The sequence below is a fragment of the Chelonia mydas genome, chromosome 4 (assembly GCF_015237465.2).
Source record: "Chelonia mydas isolate rCheMyd1 chromosome 4, rCheMyd1.pri.v2, whole genome shotgun sequence".
NCBI classification, from domain to species: Eukaryota; Metazoa; Chordata; order Testudines; family Cheloniidae; genus Chelonia; species Chelonia mydas.
In genome coordinates, this window is record NC_057852.1 from 75,180,012 (window position 1) to 75,199,642 (window position 19,631).

At 41.8% G+C, this 19,631-nt stretch overlaps 1 protein-coding gene and 1 long non-coding RNA gene across 6 annotated transcripts in view; both read right to left on the reverse strand.

Annotated features, from left to right (window-relative positions):
- Positions 1-19,631, reverse strand: part of VEGFC (vascular endothelial growth factor C) — a 134,107-nt gene that overhangs the window by 94,240 nt on the left and 20,236 nt on the right. The window lies entirely within an intron of this gene.
- On the reverse strand, positions 5,267-14,032 carry LOC122465719. The gene is made up of 2 exons (XR_006290741.1): positions 8,759-14,032; positions 5,267-6,270 (listed from the first exon to the last, which is right to left on the reverse strand). It is a non-coding gene; the product is annotated as an uncharacterized LOC122465719 (long non-coding RNA).

Sequence of the window (19,631 nt, forward strand, 5' to 3'; positions counted from 1 at the left end):
GTTATCCTTGGAGAATGTTTTTGTACCATCCTTGACATCGTAATGTTCTGGTACCACTCGATATTGGGATGTGTTTGCATGAGTATTCTGTAACTAGCACTTGTTTGGAATGTGTGTTTTTGCAATATTAGCCCTGTTCTTGCCAGATTCTGTGAGCAGGTCCCTCCTCTTACCAAGCCCCTAATACAAGGGCTTATGTCTCAGGTTCTCTTCCTACTACACGCGTATCTTCTGAAAAGGCATCCAGACTTAAGTTGAAGACTTCAAGAGATGGAGAATCCATCATTTTCCTTGGCAGATTAACCATTGGAACAATCACCCTCATTATTAAAAATGTATGCCGTATTTCTAATTTGAATGTATCTGGCTTTAACATCCGGCCATTTATTCTGTCTCTACTATATTTAAGAGCTCTTTTAGTAGCTGGTATTTTCTTCCCATGAAGATAGTTATACATTGTAATCAAGTCACCTCTTCGTCTTTTTGATAAGTTCTGGTACTCTCTCTAATTTTTCAATAGCCGTTTAAAAATGAGTGCACCAGAACTGGAAACAGTATTCCAGTATCAGTCTTACCAGTGCCATACAGAGAGGTAAAATCCCTTCCCTGCTCCTACACACTACTCTGCTCTTCATACATGCACAGCATCACATTGGAAGTTCATGCTGAGTTGTTCACTATGACTCCTAAATCTTTTTCAGTCATGGCTTTCCAATATACTGTTCCCCATTCTGTAGCACGAAGAATATTCAAAATGAGAAGGCAGGCAAACAGAATCCAATTTTTATCCTATATGCAACATTCCTATTCTCTGTATCTTAAAATGTTGCCATTATTAGGCCATATTAAATGCTAATGTAGTTAATTAGAGGCCATAAAAGTCAGCATGCTCTGATACTTGGGCTAGTCTTTTTAAAAGGTAACCATCATACCCAGGGTTCTAAGAAGTTGTTTTACACAGTGTCTGATTTCTTCCAAAGCCCAATGAGAATGTGAAATGAGTGGCTTTTCATCCTTGATCTGGATAATGACACTTGACTGGATTTAAGGATTGTAAATCAATAAGTATTTTCATTACCTCATTACAGTCTTGTCTTCTAATAAAGCTGCAGCCTTTTCCCAGAGAAAACAATGTGTATTCTTTTTATGTTCCTTATGTGCCATATTTTCTATAAAAACAAGACTTTTCAATATTTTCCTCCTAGAAACTCTAGATCCTACATACTCCTAGACCTTTATGGAAATAATTCAAATGGGGCCCACTCCTGTTGTACATTGGGAGGGACAGTTCACTGGTTTGAGCATTGGCCTGCTAAACCCAGGGTTGAGAGTTCAATCCCTGAGAGGGCCATTTAGGGACTGCGGCAAAAATTGGGGATTGGTCCTGCTTTGAGCAGGGGGTTGGACTAGATGACCTCCTGAGGTCCCTTCCAACCCTGATATTCTATGATTCTATGTGGCACGGGTGGTTCCACACCACTTCAAAAGGCACACAGCCACCTAACATTCCCTCTTTCCAAGAGAATGATGTTTCCTCTGTACCAGAGTATCTAGGAATGATTTCAGAAAGGCACTTTGCATACACCTATGGATTAAGAAGAAGAATACTTGCTTACCTACTTCTCAGAAGTATTGTTTGTTTTTTAAAGTAATTTGGAAAGGAAAAATGCTATATACAGTGTGTGCTAAGTAATGTTCAAAAATATTATCTGAAAGTAAATACTATGGAATCATCTATGAGATGCAGACAACATGTAACAGATGAAGTTTGATCACACATGGACAACCATCCCTTATACTTAGCAAGTAACTATAGAAAACTATCAACAATTTTCTTTGTATATTACACAGGTAGTGACAGGGTTTAACGTTCGTTGGGGTTCTCTCCTAATAAGAGGAACTAGAAAGCCACCCAAACTTTTTTCAACAAGAAAAAAAGCACTGCTCTGTTCTGACACTGATATAAATCTTAACAGCAGGAAGAGTTAAAATAAATAGGATGTTGAGTCGTCATTTAAACATCTACTATCAACTGCCACTAATTTCTTAGTTAACCTCTGCTTATTGTTCTTGATAATCACATATGCTGAAACTAAATGCCTATAATTGATATTTCGTTTAATGAAGCATTTTGAAAGAATATTCTGAGAGAATGTAGACAATGAAGAACATATACCAGCTGTTTAAGTTCCAGGAGTTCCAGGGGCAGGACTGGACCAGTAATAAAAAGTAGGGGTAATAAACTGTAATGTGTGCAGTTCAGTTTTAATATTAAACATTCACACATACGGGATGAAAACAAAATACACAACAGAAATGTGAACATTTGACATTAAAATATGGTATTTTGAACACTTAAATATCTTTATAGATTCATGGGGTTAGATGGGACCTCAAGGTTCATCTACTCTAACCCTTTGCCAAGATGCAGGATTTGTCATGTCTAAGGCTACGTTTTAGTCACGGGTATTTTTAGTAAAAGTCATGGACAGGTCACTGGCAGTAAACAAAAATTCACAGCCTGTGATCTGTCCATGACTTTTACTAAAAACACCTGTGACTAGAACTGGGGTGGGGGTGCGGGTGCAGTCCCGTGATGCTGTGGGTGCTGGACAGGACTCGACTGGTGCTGCGGGGGCGGGGTGGAGGACGGAGGACTGGGCCATGGCACACAGCCCGGGATTCCCACTGGTGCTGGTGGGGGAGGGTTGGCGGGGCTGACAGGTGCTCCCTATCCAGCTCCCTGTCCCTGCAGCTCCAAGGCAGCAGAGGGGTACAAGCGCCGGCTGCCACAGTTCCGACTGGCCAGGAACCGCAGCCAATGGGAGCTGCGGGGGCAGAGCCTGTGGGGGAAGGCAGCTTGCAGCACAAAGCTTCTCCCGGCCCCTCCGCTGCCGAGGAGCTGCAGGGCCATACCAGTGGGAGCCCCCCACCGCAAGGTAAGTGCCCCTCCCCACCCTACCCCCTCAACTCCTACCCCCTGAGCCAGCACCAGCCACTGAGGTAATGGAAAGTCACGGAATCCGTGACCTCCATGACAGACTCGCAGCCTTAGTCATGTCTAAAACACGCAAAAGAGATGGCTATTCAGCTATCTTTTGAAAACTTCCAGTGAAAGAGCTTCCAAAACGTCCCTACACTGTCTGTTTCATTGTCCTACTTTTCCTACCGTTAGGAAGTTTTTCCAGAGATTTAATCTAAATCTGCTATGCTGTGGTTTGAACACACTGCCTCTTGTCCTGCCCTCTGCGGCAAGAGAGAACAACTTTTCTCCATCTTTTTTTTTATATGGTAGTTTTTCCAGTATTTGAAGACTATCATGTCTCCCCTCAATCTCTTCTTTTCCAAACTAAACAGACCCAGTTCCTTCAGCTTTTCCTCATATGGCTTGCACTTCAGCCCTTTGATTACCTTTGTTGCTCACCCTCTGGATCCTTTCCAGTTTCTCCATAACCTTGCTGGAGAAACTGGACACATTACTTCACCTGAGGCCTAAACAGCACTAAGTAGGGTGGTACTATCACCTCCTGTGACTTGCATGCTATGTCTCTGTTAATGCAATCTAAAAATCACATTTGTTTTTGCAACAGCATCACATTGCTGACTCATGCTGAGGTTGTGATCCACCACAACTCCCACATCCTTCTTAGCAGTGCTACTGCCAAACCAGTTATTCCCCACTCTGTATTTGTGCATTTGGTTTTTCATCCTTAAATGCAGCACCTTACCATTTGTCTTTGTTGAATTTCATTTTATTGCCTATAGTCCACTTTTCAAATTTATCAAGATTCCTTTGAATTTTAGTTCTATTCTCCAAATTGCTGGCAACCCCCCCACAAACTTCATGTCATCCGCAAATTTGATCAGTATGCTCTCTATTCCTATACCTAGGTCATTGATAAAGATGTTAAACACCACCAAACCCAGAACAGATCTCTGTGGAACCCCACTTGACACCTCCCTTCAATCTGACATCAGTCCACTAATAGTTACTCTTTATTTGCAGTTGTTTAACCAATTATGTATCCACTTAATGGTAGTTCCACCAAGCCCAGATTCTCCATCCTTCAATGTCAGAATGTCATGTGGGACTGTGTTAAAAGACTTGCTGAAGTCCAGGTATATTATGTCCAGCACATTACCTCTATCCACCAAACCAGTTGCCCTGTCAAAGAAGGAAATCAAGCTGGTCTGGCATGATTTGTTCTTGGTAAATCTAAGCTGGCTGCTAGTGATTTCCCCTTCATTCTCCAGGTATTCACAAACTGAATGTTTTATACATTGCTCTGTAGCTTCCCAGACAGCAGCACTGGAACTGGGCGGCGGAGGGGGGGTGTCAAGGCGCCATCGCCCTCCCACTTTTTGAAAGTGGACAGGCCTGGCCCATCCACTTTTTGCCACAGCAGACCCTGATGCCTCTCCCTCCTCCCCCAGTTCCCTGTCCAGGGCAGATGGAGGTGGAGGGTCTGCACCGGCTGCCCACAGCTGCCCCGTGGCTCTTACCCGACCCGGCCTGAGTCCCTCCACCTTCCCTTGGCAGGGGGGTTGGGAGGCATGGACACGGGTAGAGGGCTTGGGTAGGGCCTCAGGGGGAAGAGGAGTCGCAGGGCCTCTGGGCCCCCAAACATTTGGGGAGGCTCTGCCATTCTTGTTTCCACGTATCCAAATCAGGCTGACTGGCCTATAGTTCCCCAGCTCCTCCTTTCCCCTCTTTTTAAAGATGGGCACTACTTTAGCTCTTCTCCAGTCTTCCAGGAATTCTCCAGTTATCCATAAGTGTGCAAGTATTATTGCCAGTGGCTCTGAGTGGCTAATTCCTTCAGGACCCGTGGGTGAATACCATCAGGCCCCACTGATTTCAATTCATTCAAATTGGTGAGAAGATCTCTAATGTGTTCTTTACTTACACTGCAGTGCAGATTCCACAAGCAATTAAGAGGAACACAGTCAATGTTTGAAGGTCAAAATTCAATCTATCTTAAAATTCTTGTAATCCAATGGGGAAAGTTTCCTGGATCCTTTTAAAAATATTTTTATTTTTTAAAATATCCGCAACTCCATCACCATAAAATTAGACATTAAATCCATAGACACTAGTTTTTTAGAACCAATTAAATATATTGGACCAATGAGAAGAGAAAATGGCCCAATATGTTATGACTCCCTACTTGCTCTGAAATGGAAATTAACTAAGAAATGTTACTCCTAGAGATTTGATGAGTTTGTGGTAACTGACTTCCCTCACAGAATCAGAAGACAGACCATGTCGGTTTTTTGCAAATAATTTTTTACTGCAGGGACAACTAGCAAATTGAACACAGGACTAGCAGTCAGAAGACTTAGTTTCAAATCACAGGTCTACCACTTAATGTGTAATCTTGGGCAAGTTAAATGTAACTTTTCTATTTAATAGAGTCAATTAAATGAGATCAGTTAACGTTTTGAAGTTTTAAAACGAATATAAAAACTGAAAGAAAGACATGCAACATTGGATGCTCTTGACTGAGTTATTATGGGGATTTAAATGAGGTAGGGCAGGCATTCTATGCAAAAAGGTCTCCCTCTCTCATTGAAAAGAGTGGAGCTGTTGATATAAAAAAAAGACAAAGGGAGCATCAAGGCTGGCATCACTGCTGGGGCAGACGGATTAGGAACTTTATCCAAGAAGGCCTCCATCCTGTAAAGAATTAAGCATGTGCATAATGTTACATATAACAGTAATCCTATTGAAGTCTATGGGACTAGTCATGTTTGTAAAATTATGCTCATGCTACAATCTTTGCAGGATCCTGGCACAAAGGACTAGAAAATGGTCTCAATGCCTGTGGGGGAAATGAGAGGGAGATGAAGCTGACACCCAAGTTATGAGCCTCGATGACTGAAAGGATGGTGTATTGTTATCAACTCTTCTGCTAGTACACATACAAGGATGTTTTCTAAAGGTAAGGTAACACTATAAATGCTAAAATGATTAAACAAGAACAGCCACGTTAATTTCAGGCAATTAATTTCAGTTCAATCTTCCATCCATCCAAAGCAGCTGAATACCCATGGGATATGAATAGGGAGGAAGCCAAATTCATAGGTGGCACAGGGGGGCTTGTAATTTCTCAGCCGGGGGAGTCCACTTGTCAAACTTGGGAGCAGATATGTTTTTGGCCAATATTAAAGAAGCCATCAGCAGATGTCTGGAACCTGGCTCAGTAAGTGGGAGAGGCAGGCAAGCTAATTGCTGGTGCCTCCTTGGGGTAGATGTCTGGTGTAGGTACTCTGTAAGGAAGGAATACAATGGTCAGATAAAATGGACTTGCAAAGGATTTAAAGGAGGTATTCTCTAAAGGAGTGGAAATGGGGGTGTGGGGACAGATTCAAGGCTCCTATGTCTGGTACATCAGGAAATCAACCCACTCTCCTTTACTTTTATTCAAGGAGAGGGGTAGCGAGGTCCCAGCAGTGGGTTGGCTGGGGACCAGGATGGGTAAAGGGGGAAGGCTGAGAGCAGGCCTTCCCCCACCCCTGGTATATACTGAAATGCTTATGAAATTATCTGCACTGTACAATTGTACCTGCCAGGTACTCCCAGATATTTAGGAATAAAGTTGTGACCTTTAATTATATCTTATCCTGTGGCTCCTATCCTCCGTCCGGCTATGCTGGAAGGAGGATAGGAGCCACAGGATAAGAGATAAACTGATTTCCTGTCCTTTCACTTGCTTTCTCCTCACTCTTTTCCATCTCCTCTCTCAGCTATTGTCTTATTTATAACTCATCACTAAGTAATGGGGCTGTAACTTCATGCAGGACTGTAACATCTAAGTTCTCATCCTTGGTCTGAGGACACAGACACATTTTTATGTTAAGCACAGTCTTTTCAGCAATGGTGACAAGGATGATGCGGGTGGTGAATGCAACTGAATATAGCTGAAGTAAAATATATAATAGTACATTTTAAAAACCCACTAAATTAAAGTTGTGAAGTCAGGTACTTGTAATTTAGGACATGTCCAAACAGCCTGGGAGCAGAACATCTCCTGAATGAAGCAGGGTCTTGTGGAAAACTTAGCACGTGATCATGTGTTTGGAGGCTATCATAATACATACATACAAGGGAGCTGAATTAAGGTTTGACTTAGATTTTAGCAATTAAATTCCCTGAAGATTCCATTTACAATAAACATGCTCCAGGCTGGGACTGAACAAGACCTTCTTGGCAATTGCAGCTCTAGGATACTCCAGGATACATCAGATCTGGGCGTCTAAACTGAGAGCAGGGAGACTGCCTCTCCTGTTCTCTCAGTGAACCTGCTGCTGGGCAGCATGGAGGGGCAAGCTGCCAGAATCAAATACAGAGGGGGCAAAAGCCAGACCTGTGGGGCTCAGATGACGAATAGATTGGAACAAGGAGCACGATAAGGGGATAGTATGGCATAAATTGGGACTGAGGAGGGGAGAGGGAAACTGGGAATTGAGATGGAGGTGGAGAGTAGGAGCCAGAGGAAGTTAGACTGGCTATGTAAGGAGGCTGGAACTGGGAGTTGGGAGGCAACGAGGGGAGAGGGACTGAGCTCAGATGAAGAGCTGGAGGAAACTGAGATCGGTTGGGGAAGGAGACTAGGACTGAGAACCAGTGAGGTGGGGAAAGAAAGATGCAGGGAGGGGGGGACAGATCTGATGAGAAGAGAGGGCATGGGGGGAGAACTGGAACTGGCTGGGCAGTGGACAGCTGGGGGAGTGGACAGTGAGATTGGACAAGGGCCGTGTGGTGGGAGATTGGGAGCCAGTGAGAATGGCGAACGTGGGTAGGGGAGTCAACTAGAGGCCAGAGTGGAGACAGAGACAAATATGATGAGGAGCTGGAAGGGGAGGAAACTGGTACTGGGAATCCAGAGTGGTGTAAGTAGGACTGGCTGGGCAAGGAGAATGGGACTGGGATGAAAAGTCACAGGAGCGGAGACTGGGTCTGGCTAAATGAGGATATTGGGTCTGGAATGAAAAAAGTGAGGAGAAGAGACAGGACTGGGACAAGTTGTAGTCGACAGGGCAGAAGGGGTCATACTTAGAGGGAATGTGTACAACTGTCTGTGCGTACTCGAGCCTGGAATTGAACCTAAGATCCCAGAGTCTCACCATTCTTCTGCTGTTAGCAAATATCTGTGAAATCCACTGGCAAAGTGTGTATCTCATCCCCTTCTAGTGCTGGTCCATGCAGAGGATGACAACCTACTATTGTTATCAGTTATTCTGTCAGCTCAAGTGGCAAATATCAGTGTGGTGGATCTAAATGTTCCAATCCTGCTACTGACCCACGTGGGTGTCAATATGCCACCATATGATAGAAATACTGTTTCAGTCTGCTTTTATAAAAATTCTGAAAATTACACACAAAAAGTTCTGTGTTAAAAGAGGGATCAGGAACAAAGCAAAGTTCACAGACATGGTCACAGTGAGCACTCAATAGCAGCAATAGACGAGGATGAGGCTAATGCTATTCCATATGATCAGATATATATGTATACCAGATAGGCGTTACTGGTATTAGAATTAGAATTTTTGCTTAAAGTTGAAATAAATTCTTAGTTCAGACTTATGGCAAGAGAGGCCAAAATAAAACATATAAATCCAAGTGAAAATCATCAGACAAACTAAAAACAGTGAATAAAAATAAGCAACCTCTCACAAACGTCCAAAATAGCACAAGCAGAATACAGAGAAATGCCTTAGATCATCACAACAGCAACTATTTTGAATTCTAATTTACCTGAAAGAATTGCTCCACAGAAGAATGACCCCACAGCATGAAAATGTAGACAATCACTTTTTGTTGTTGGACAATCAAATCTGACGTCATAGCTACATACAGACAATTTCTACTCCAACCTTCTAGGCCTGTCAGGACATGCCTAATCCACAGCATGCTTCCGCTCAGCCCCCAAATCCTTCAAAAGACCCTCTTGGTAAGTACTCCATTGTATCAGACTCTGCAAAGATTACAGGGTCGGTGTAGTTAATGAGTTACCTTTCCTGTGGGCTGCTCCCTTCCAGGCACTACAGATACTGATCAAGTTCTGGTCTGCACTAAAAAGTTAGATTGAGCCAGTGTAGGCAGTGTTAGGTCAACGGAAGAATTTTTCTGTCAACCTAGCTACCACCTCTTCGGGAGGTGGATTACTTATCCTGACCCCTCCTGTCAGTGTAGGTAGTGAATACACTGAAGTGCTACAGTGGTGAGCTTCAGTGCTTCAGCTGTGCTGCTGTAAGCATTTCAAGTGAAGACAAACCCCAAACATTAATGTTGCTCCAAGAAAATTAGCTCACCAGAAATCTCCTCTGCAGCTGCTATTGTGGCAGGACAGAGAGTTACAGGCATCTGAAGCACTGTACTGCCATGGAGGAAGGGAAGGAAGGTAGCTGTATGGGGTGGAGGTATTCTCAGAACCAGAAATTGGTTTAACAAACACCAGCACGAGCAATTAGTTTAATATGGAAAAATCTGCCCTATTCATCCTGATGGTGGAATGCTGAGGAAAAAACCTCAACCTTTGCATGTTGAAACTTATGGACCTTCTTCATGCATACGCAAGGTATTTTTGTGCAAGGGAGAACTTAGCCCTTGGGACCACATCATCCATATGAAATGAGGACACAACATGGTTCATAGATGTGAACAGTGTTGAGGGGATTCTCAAGCTACTGAATTCTCTTAATTGAGAACAAGCTTAATTCAAGCAGCATGAATAGAGATGAAAATAAGAAGTAACCAATAATTAGATCACGTCCATTTTAGAATTCTTTTCATGCACCAGTACTCTTACATAAAACACTTTTTGGCCAATTACCTCCCATCCCATATGTTAAAATAATTAGCAACAATTGCTCAAAGGAAGGGCGTAGTAATTGCCAATTTATTTTTAGGTGTTTACAAACTATGCATGTATTTTGTTATAGTAATTATCCTTGTTTAATAAAAGTAAGTCATTAAACACATCACACACATGTACAGTAATATTCATTACAAAGAAAGCCAACATGATGCTTAATAAATTACCATGAATCACTCCTGGAAGCAGGATACCTGATTAGCTAAACCAATGGTATGATCTAGTATGGCAGTTACTAGGATCCTGTGATTTATTAACACCAAATTTTATCGGTATATAAGAGGACAAAGGGCAAAGTATAAAGAGAATGGCCCATTACACTGAAATAGGAAATAAGTATATATTTATATCTAAGCCTTCTTTCTCGCCCCCTGTCTCTACTTTTATCCATTGTGGCACTTTGCAGAGGCCATAAACAATGATAATTCCCAAGGCATATTTGATTTCATTTCTTTGGAGGCTACAAAGACTTATATTATTCAACAAGCAACCCCTATTTTCTCAATAAGGCCTATGTATACATATTAAATAGGAATGAGAGAATAGAGAAAATTCTATTGGCAAGAACCCAAAGATTCCCAAACACAACATAATCTTAGTAAGGGCTTGCCTGCACAGGGAAATTTACTGGCATTCTTATTTCACTATAGTTATACTAGTGTAGACCAGCCAGTATATTAGAAAAAATCCATGCACCTGAGCAGTATAATTAAGCCGACCTAAGTTCCTGTGTAGATAGCACTAGGTCATCAGAAGAATTCTTCCAACAACCTAGTTACCATTCTTCAAGGAGGTGGATTACCTACACTGACAGGAGAATCCCTCTCATTGGAGTAGGCAACATCTACACTGTAGTGTTTTAAATGTATACAAGCCGAAGTCCCCACTCTAATTCCAGAATAAGTGTCTTTTTCCAGTTTAGTTTATACCATTTTCAAAGGGACACAAGCTAAACTAGTCAAAGCCACACTTATGCTGGAATAAGGGTGTCCATATGGGGAATTATGCCAGTATAACTATGGAAGTATAATTATGTTGGTAAATTTCCATATGCAGACAGCCCCTAAGTAAAACTGGCTGAAATGCAGTTTTCTCTGGTTGAGTTTGTTCTTCCCAGACACAGTTAAGCCACCACAAGGGCCAACAATCTGATCTGAATCTTATCCAAAAAGTAGACTACAATTTCTCACAGTGTAAAACATTCAACTCTGTCACTTGATTAATGAGGACAACCAGGATGCTTATCCATAACAAGTCTGTCCAGCCACTGGGGTGGTTCTGCTAATAGGAATGATTTTCAATTTCAGAATGGCTGGAGTGGGCCATCACACAATTTAAAATGGATCTGGCATATTACTAGCTCTGGCTAAAAGTAAGGGGTTTAAAATCAACTTTGGCAAGTTAATGATTATAAAAATGTTAGTTTGTTATTTTTCTCTCTTTCAAAGATTCCTGTACAGCACTCAACCATTGGCTTTAGAATTTCTGCCATAAGATCAGCCATCAAATCAACGGTAATAAGACTTCATTTCCACATATTATGTATCGTAATTTATAAATTGAGAAAGGGAAATCCCCAACCAAATTATACTAGACAGTTAATGAACACACCTTCTATGCATCACCATTAAAGTCTTTTTCATAGCTCCCTTATGAGGCAGTTAAGTTAAAAAAAAAGTGAACAGATTTTCTAAAAGCATGATAAATCTTTGCATGAGCAACTGCTGAATGAATAGCATGAGATTTTATCAGCAATGTATGTATGGAATAAAAATTAGGAATAAAATGGCAGTTGCGGGGAATTATTTGGAGACGTGGTGTTCACAGAAAAAATGTTTGGATCCAAAGTCCTTGTTCTGTGTACAATTTACACAACTCTAATACAGAAAATTCTACACAGTGGCACAAATAAATACATTGCCACAAAGACTGAGTTAAAACAAAACCAATTTTTTTTGTTGATCTTAAGAAAATATGGAATACTATACCGTGCGAGAATAAGATTACTACTGTATCATGTTAAGTTTATTGCACACAGAGTATAGACCTTTTCAGTGTAAAAGGAACATGACTGGTTCAAAACCAGCAAAGCCAAAGCTGAAGCTCCGTTTGCTTCAGTGTCTGTACTATACAGTAGCAGCTATGGTGGATAAAGACAAAAGCAAAAGCAACGAACAGGTACATTTTTTTAACCTGGCAATTGTTTTCTGCTATGTGGCCAGAGCAGTTCAGACCTTTGGATATGTACCTCCCTGGTTGTCACCCAAGCAGGAAACTTCCAATAACAAAAAGATGTTCACACCTCTTATCTCTCATTCACTCATGCTTGTTGTCTCTCCAGCAGTTTACCTCCAAAGCTAAAGATCCTATCCTGCTCTTCCTATGACACCACCCTGTCTACCCAAGTCATGAGCGCAACGGCTGTCTGCACTGCTCTGGCTATGTTCAAGAAACAGCTGCTATTGATCTACAGAAAAAACAGCAGAAACGAATGCCTAAGTCACATCCAGAAAGAAACACGCCTACTGTCCACATGGATCTGACCACAATGCAGCAATATTTTTATACTTGGTTAATTAAAATTCACAGGATGAAAGTAAAGCAACAAATAGAACAAAACACATATGTGTCTCATGTATTTTACTCTTCCAATTTGCTTTTCATGTGACAAATTTGAATGATACAACCTGACAGGAATTTACATTAAACTCCCAGAAACTACATCACAAATCTTGAAACAATTAATTTTGTTTTCTAAATGCTGAAAATTATTTCTGTACCTGCATTATAGATAGGAACTGCATAGAGATGAAAAAAAGAACATGAACTGTTGGAACAATTTTATTAATCTTGGAAGCCGCACTGGGACTAGACAAGATCAGGCATATTCAAGCTGGTACCACTCTGAGGCAGAATCTGATAATCAATGATGACATTGTTTTGGACTAGGTATGATGTACATCTTTGTCATAACCATACAGCTAAGGGTAGCCTAGAATTCCTCCTTACCTGTAAGGGGTTAAGAAGCTCAAATAACCTGTGCTGGCACCTGACCAAAAGGACCAATAGGGAAAGAAGATATTTTCAAGTCTGGGGAGGGGGGGCTGGAAGGGGGGAGGTTTTGTTTTGGTGTTCTCTCTTGGGAAGCAGAGAAGCATCAGGTCAGAAAACTCCTTCTCCTATAAACCATCCTAAAGTCTCTCATATTACAAAAACTGTAAGTAAAAGCCAGGCAAGGCATGTTAAATTCTTTTGTTTTGCTTGTGAATTTTTCCTTTGCTGGAGGGAGGTTTATTCCTGTTTTTTGTAACTTTGAAACTAAGCCTAGAGGAAGTTCTGTTGTGTTTTTGAATCTTTTGTTACACTGTAAAGTTATTTTCCATCCTGATTTTACAGAGGTGATTTTTACCTTTTTTTAAAATAAAATCCTTCTTTTAAAGAACCTGACTGATTTCTCTATTGTCCTAAGACCCAAGCGTTTATACTTAAACTTTATAACCAATTGGTTAGGATATTATTCTTAAGCCTCCCCAGGAAAGGGGGTGTAAGGGCTTGGGGGGATATTTGGGGGGAATAGGAACTCCAAGTGGCCCTTTCCCTGATTCTTTGTTAAATCACTTGGTGGTGGCAGCATACCCTCCAAGGGCAAAGAATTTGTGCCTTGGGGAAGTTTTAAGCTAAGCTGGTAGAAATAAGCTTAGGGGGGTCTTTCATGCGGGTCCCCACATCTGTACCCTAGAGTTCAGAGTGGGGAGGGAACCCTGACAATCTTCTTGAAGATTTTATAATACTGAATATGCTATGTATAGACACGTGATTAAAATGTGTAATGAACTAGAATTAAATTGTCATGAATCTTACTGGACAGTTATCACATGTTAAAACTTGTAAAGATGATGCAGTGTGTTTTAAAACTGGTTGTATGTTTCATAGAATACTGTGAAGACATACCATATATACTCGTTCATAAGCCGAATAAATTCTTGGTAAAAAAGTGATGCATCAAAGAGCAGGGGGCAGCATATAAACAGGTCTACACCAAAATTTGATGATTTTAAACTGTATGAAATCACTGAATTGAATATCTAATATATTGTCATTTTGTTTACCTGGAGCATCTGCAGGCATGGAGCCCCTCAGTTCCCTGTGGCCACTTCCCGCAGCTCCCATTGGCTGGGAACGGCGAACCACGGCCATAAGGAGCTGAGGGGCTCCATGCCTGCAGACACTCCAGGTAAACAAATGTCCCGACCCGGCTTACCCTGACAAGCTGGGAGCCAAATTTTGCCGATCCATTTATTGATGTCAGTACTGCAGCCTTTTAAAGTTGCAAAGGCTTTGTTTAGTGGACTAGATTGGCTTGAAAGGAATACTAAAAGAGCAGTGCTGCAGATCTGCATGACATTTGACCCATGCATTTCACAAAGTATAACATGCAGAAAATATAACGTGCAGAATCGATGGACTCTCTAATAAAATTGAAATAGCCTGTCATCCTCACAGACATGCCAATCTACAGGGCTGCTTTGAAATAAACAAAGAATAATCATAATTTGACAGTGATAAAGCAGGTGTCATCCTATATAAAGTCCTACAAAATCTATAACTACAATAATAATAATAATAATCTGTTTTCATACTAGTATTTAAAATGAACAGTGAAATCAAAAGAAAAAGGTCTGCTTATCACACAGCATTCAAACTTAAAGTTGTTGAACATGCAAAAGCAAACAATAATTGTGCCGCTGCTCGTGAATTCTGTATCAATGAGAACAAATAAGAGAATGGTGAAAAAAAACCCCAACACTAAAAGACATGCCAAGAAGCAAGAAAAAATGTCCAATGAGGTGTGCTTCATTTCCTGAGCGAGAGAAAGATCTCAATAAGTGGGTTGTTGAATGTCGACAAAATGGGTACATTGTCACTAGAACTGGAATTCATCTGTGTGCTCTTGTATTTGTCATCTTTCGACATTTGCAGTCAGTAAAGCCATCGATGTTTGTCCCATCAGCTGGTTGGTATACTCGCTTCATGAACCATCACAGTCTCTGTTTTTGGCAGCGAACAAAGATAGTGCAAAAGCTGCCGAGAGATCTGGAAGAAAAAAATCAAATCTTTCCAAAGGCTTATTATAAAATATCGAAAAGAATATGCATTTGAATTGTCACAAATAGGAAATATGGACGAAACACCGACGACATTCAATCTCCTGAGCAACAGAACGGTAACCAATGTTGGTGAAAAAACAGTTTTAATTAAAACCACTGGCCATGAAAAAATCCATTTTACGGTGGTTTTATCGTGTTTGGCAAATGGATCAAAGCTCCCTCCTGTTATTTTTAAAAAGAAAAACCTTGCCTAAAAACATGAAATATCCTGCTGGTGTCATCGTACGTGCACACGAAAAGGGATGGATGGATGAACGTGGGACTACTGAATGGCTGGAAAAAGTGTGGAATAAGAGACCAAGAGCACTTTTCAAGAAACCTGCTATGCTCGTCTGGGACATGTTCAGGGCACACAAGATGGATGAGGTGAAAAAAATGGCCAAAAATGTGAAAACTACTTTGGCTGTAATACCTGGAGGCTTAACTTCAGTGGCGCCACTTCCCATAGCTCCCATTGGCTGGGAACGTCAAACCACGGCCACTGAGAGCTGCGTGCCTGCGAACACTCCAGGTAAACAAACTGTCCCGACCTGCCAGCAGCTTATCCTGACGGGCCAGGAGCCAAAGTTTGCCAACCCCTGAAATATAGGGTCGGCTTATGAAAGGGTCATACAGTTTTTACTATTTTTACCTATCCAGCGTGGGAGGGTCGGCTTATAAATGAACGGGCTAATGAATGAGTATATACGGTAATTTTGACTCTTAAAAAGTCACCATAAACATTAAATATATGGGTCAAAGTTCATGACTCACAGAAAATAACTGGACTCATAAAAATATCTCATTTTGCACAAGATGCCAGACAGAAAAACCTGATGAGCATGAAGGCTGAGTAATCATATCCTCAGATATGCCTCTGAAAGAACAGCATTCGTATGTATTCTAAGGAAGTAGTAAGAGTCATCCAGTCACCAAATAATGATCTCTAAGTAATCACAGGTCTAAAATACTATTCCAACTTTTCAATAAAACATGGGGCGTTATTTAAAGAATGAAGAATGTAATATGCTAAAATGAATATAACTGAAAGGTCTGTAATAAAGTAAACAAGGTGCTGACTTAACCTAGTCATAAATGCACTCTGACATTATGATTAATTGTTTTATATTTGGGTATTAATCCCACCCACCATTTCACTCTGTGGCCTGTCGAACTGATCTGGTCAACTTCTCCCTCAGCGAACTGCAATAATCTTGAAAGGATGATCATTTTGATAATTTCTAAATACATTTTTGAAAAGTATAGTTCACTCATTTTTGTTGCCCAAATAAAGTACTTCAGGGTTTGAAACAAATACCAGACACCAACTAGTGAAGATACTAAACCAACTCTCAAGGCTTATATGAAAAACATGGATCTTCTTTCCGCAATCAGAGTTTAGGATAAGAGCAGTGACCTGATGAGAAATACACTCACTGTCATAACCCCAAGTCCTCTGGTATTTCTAATAGGTTGCTTTCCTTCATACCTGATCAAGGACACCACCTTTTGTGCTATTACTAATATTGTCTAATCAATGTGGGAGTCTCTCTCCACACCTTACCTCCTGGCTCCTGTAAGAGACAGCTTCTCTCCTTCCTTCCCTTCCTAGGAATGGCCCTGCCTCCACAAATCCCTTTCCAATGTGAGCAAGGGGACTCCTGTCTCCCTCCTCCCACCCTGTTCCTGTTGCAGAGAAGCTGTTGTGAGGGTCAGGGGAATACTCTCTTACCATCCTACTACTCTTTCCAAGCATCCAGGGACAAAGAAAGGTATCTGCTATTTCACTCTACCCCTTTCCCTCCTTTCACCTGTTTTTTTAGGTCCTCCTCTCTTCTGGATCATGAGTGCCTTTATTGCTGGTCAAATCAGCAGCAGAGTGAAACCGACAAGATTCTTATTAGTTGTAATAAAGACCCCGATCATTTCCATGGCTGCTGATCAGAAAGATACAGGCTGCTGTTGCTGGGTGGTGCATAGGGAAAGCAAAGCCATGGTCCCATCTCTCAATCCACCTCTTCCCATCCCCTTTTTGACACCACCGGTGTCCCAAAAAAGTGCTAGGAAGGAGCAAGGCCTACATTCCCCTGCCACTCAGCAGTGGCCTGGGGGGTGGGGAGGTGGGGAGGATATTTAGAAACTGCTTATCCCTTCCATGCCCATTCAAGGATAGCTACAACTCTTTGCGTTACTTTAAAATAAACAAAGATTTGGTTGCACAGTAAGCAGATATAAGATGAGCTGCTCCAGCACACACACAACCTTCTCATGGATAAATTAAGAAATTATAATTCTCTTCAGATAGCTTTTACAAAAACTCTGCCTCCATAAACTTATTTCTTCTTTAAAATGCTCCTGTCAAAAGCATTTTCTTCCTAGGCTTGGGTTTTTGTTTCTGTATTTTTTCCAAATCACGAATATTAAAATATTAAAAGGATATATTTAATATAAAAGTAATAGGATAATACTGCAAATGAAGTACTATAGGAATAATACTGCAAATGAACATCTAAACCATGAAGCATCTAAAGAACTCCTGCCCTCTAAGATCCTTCACTGGAGGGACAGCCCTGATTCATTCCATGTCACTGGAAGCCATAGAGAGGATGACGAAAGTGAACATTGACCTTTAATGGGGCTTTTCAAGTTGCCATATGAAAGAAGAAGACTGCAAATGAAAATCTACAATGACTTTAAACTAATGCCTTTTTACAAAGTGAAGTAGAAATCTTGTCAAGCATGACTGTAGTTCAAAATGAGAGGTGATGTGAACAATCATGTTCAAGTTACAGTGGTACATTGATTGAAATTGGCTCTTGTATGAAAAATTTGCCTTTTCTGGGAAATGACTGTAGGCTTTGTGGTAATTTAAAAACATCCACTCTTAGGCATAGTCTACACGAACAGAGCTGCCTTGCATCAACATATGTTGACCTAATTATATCGGCGTCTACACTACAGCTTGCTCCCACCGACATAAGTGCCCTATTACACGGACATAACTCCATCTCCGTAAGAGGCATAGGGCTTGTGTCGGAGTAGTTAGGGCGACACAGTGTCCGTATAGACACTGCATTACTTACATCGGCTGTTGGCTGTCATTCTTGTCAATTTCACAGCTCCAGAATTGACAAGAAAGCTTGGCTGTCACGGGGGGGCTGGGCTCCAGCTGCCTCCCTGCTGGGCTGCTGCCCAGGCTCCCCACTCCCACCTGGGCTATGCCCACCAGGCTTTCCACTCCCCGCTCTGAGCCAGACTGCCCCCAGGTCCCAGATCCCTGCGGAGCTGCTGCTCAGGCTCCCCACTCCCTGCTGGGGGGGGGGGGGGGGTGAGAGCCCGGGGGTGGGCAGTGATGCTCCCTGTGGGAAGCCAAGAGCCCATAGCCAGTCGGGGCAGCCAGGCTCCCAGCGGGGAGCTGCATGTGCAGCTGAGACCCCCGAGGTCTCAGTCCCCCACACTGCCCCTTCTTAAGTCAGTGGAAGCGCTCTTGGTGAGGAGATGCACCACCAAGAGAAGAAGGGCAGTGTGGGCATGAACCATCACAGTAATTACTGCAATGGCTGTAAGTCAGCCTAACATAGGTCGATTTAAGTCTGTAGAGTAGACATTAAAAAGACAGAGATATAAGTCAGACAGCATGGAACTGCTTGGCACATTTCTTTTTTAGCTTGTACCACTCTGTAGACTTGAATATAAATAGTGAATCTACAAAAAATGCACAGTTCTATGAAGAAACTTAGAATTATAACTTTTTAAAGCAGTTTGCATTTATATAGAACATTTGGACCAACAGATATATGTTTCTATCATTGAAAAATACCTGTTCCTTTGGTTTTGCTGAAATATCTCTTTTCTTATGTGTTATATCACTATAAATATGAGCAATTTCAAAAAAAGGTACATATTAGCAAGAAATATTCAAAGTAGTGATATCCAAATAATAGTGAGCATGCAATCAAACAGATTTCATGCAAGTTACATGGAACAGTGGGTTAATGAACTTGCCTTTAACCTCCAGAGACCAAATGTTTTCTTAGAGTTCCAGTGAAACCTACTTTGATGGTATCATCCTAGTCCCTAGTGGACAGCAGCCCACAAGACCGAACTAAGGCCTGGTCTACACCACGAGTTTAGGTCGAATTTAGCAGCGTTATCTCGATTTAACCCTGCACCCGTCCACATGACGAAGCCCTTTTTTTCGACCTAAAGGGCTCTTAAAATCCATTTCTTTACTCCACCCCCGACAAGGGGATTAGCGCTGAAATTGGCCTTGCTGGGTCGAATTTGGGGTACTGTGGATGCCATTCGACGGTATTGGCCTCCAGGAGCTATCCCAGAGTGCTCAGTTGTGACTGCTCTGGACAGCGCTCTCAACTCAGATGCACTGACCAGGTATACAGGAAAAGGCCCACGAACTTTTGAATTTCATTTCCTGTTTGGCCAGCGAGGTGAGCTCACCTGCACAGGTCACCATGCCAAGCTCATCATCACAGGAGACCATGCAGTCCCAGAATCACCGAAGAGCTCCAGCATGGACTGAACGGGAGGTACGGGATCTGATCGCTGTATGGGGAGACGAATTTGTGCTGGCAGAACTCCGTTCGAA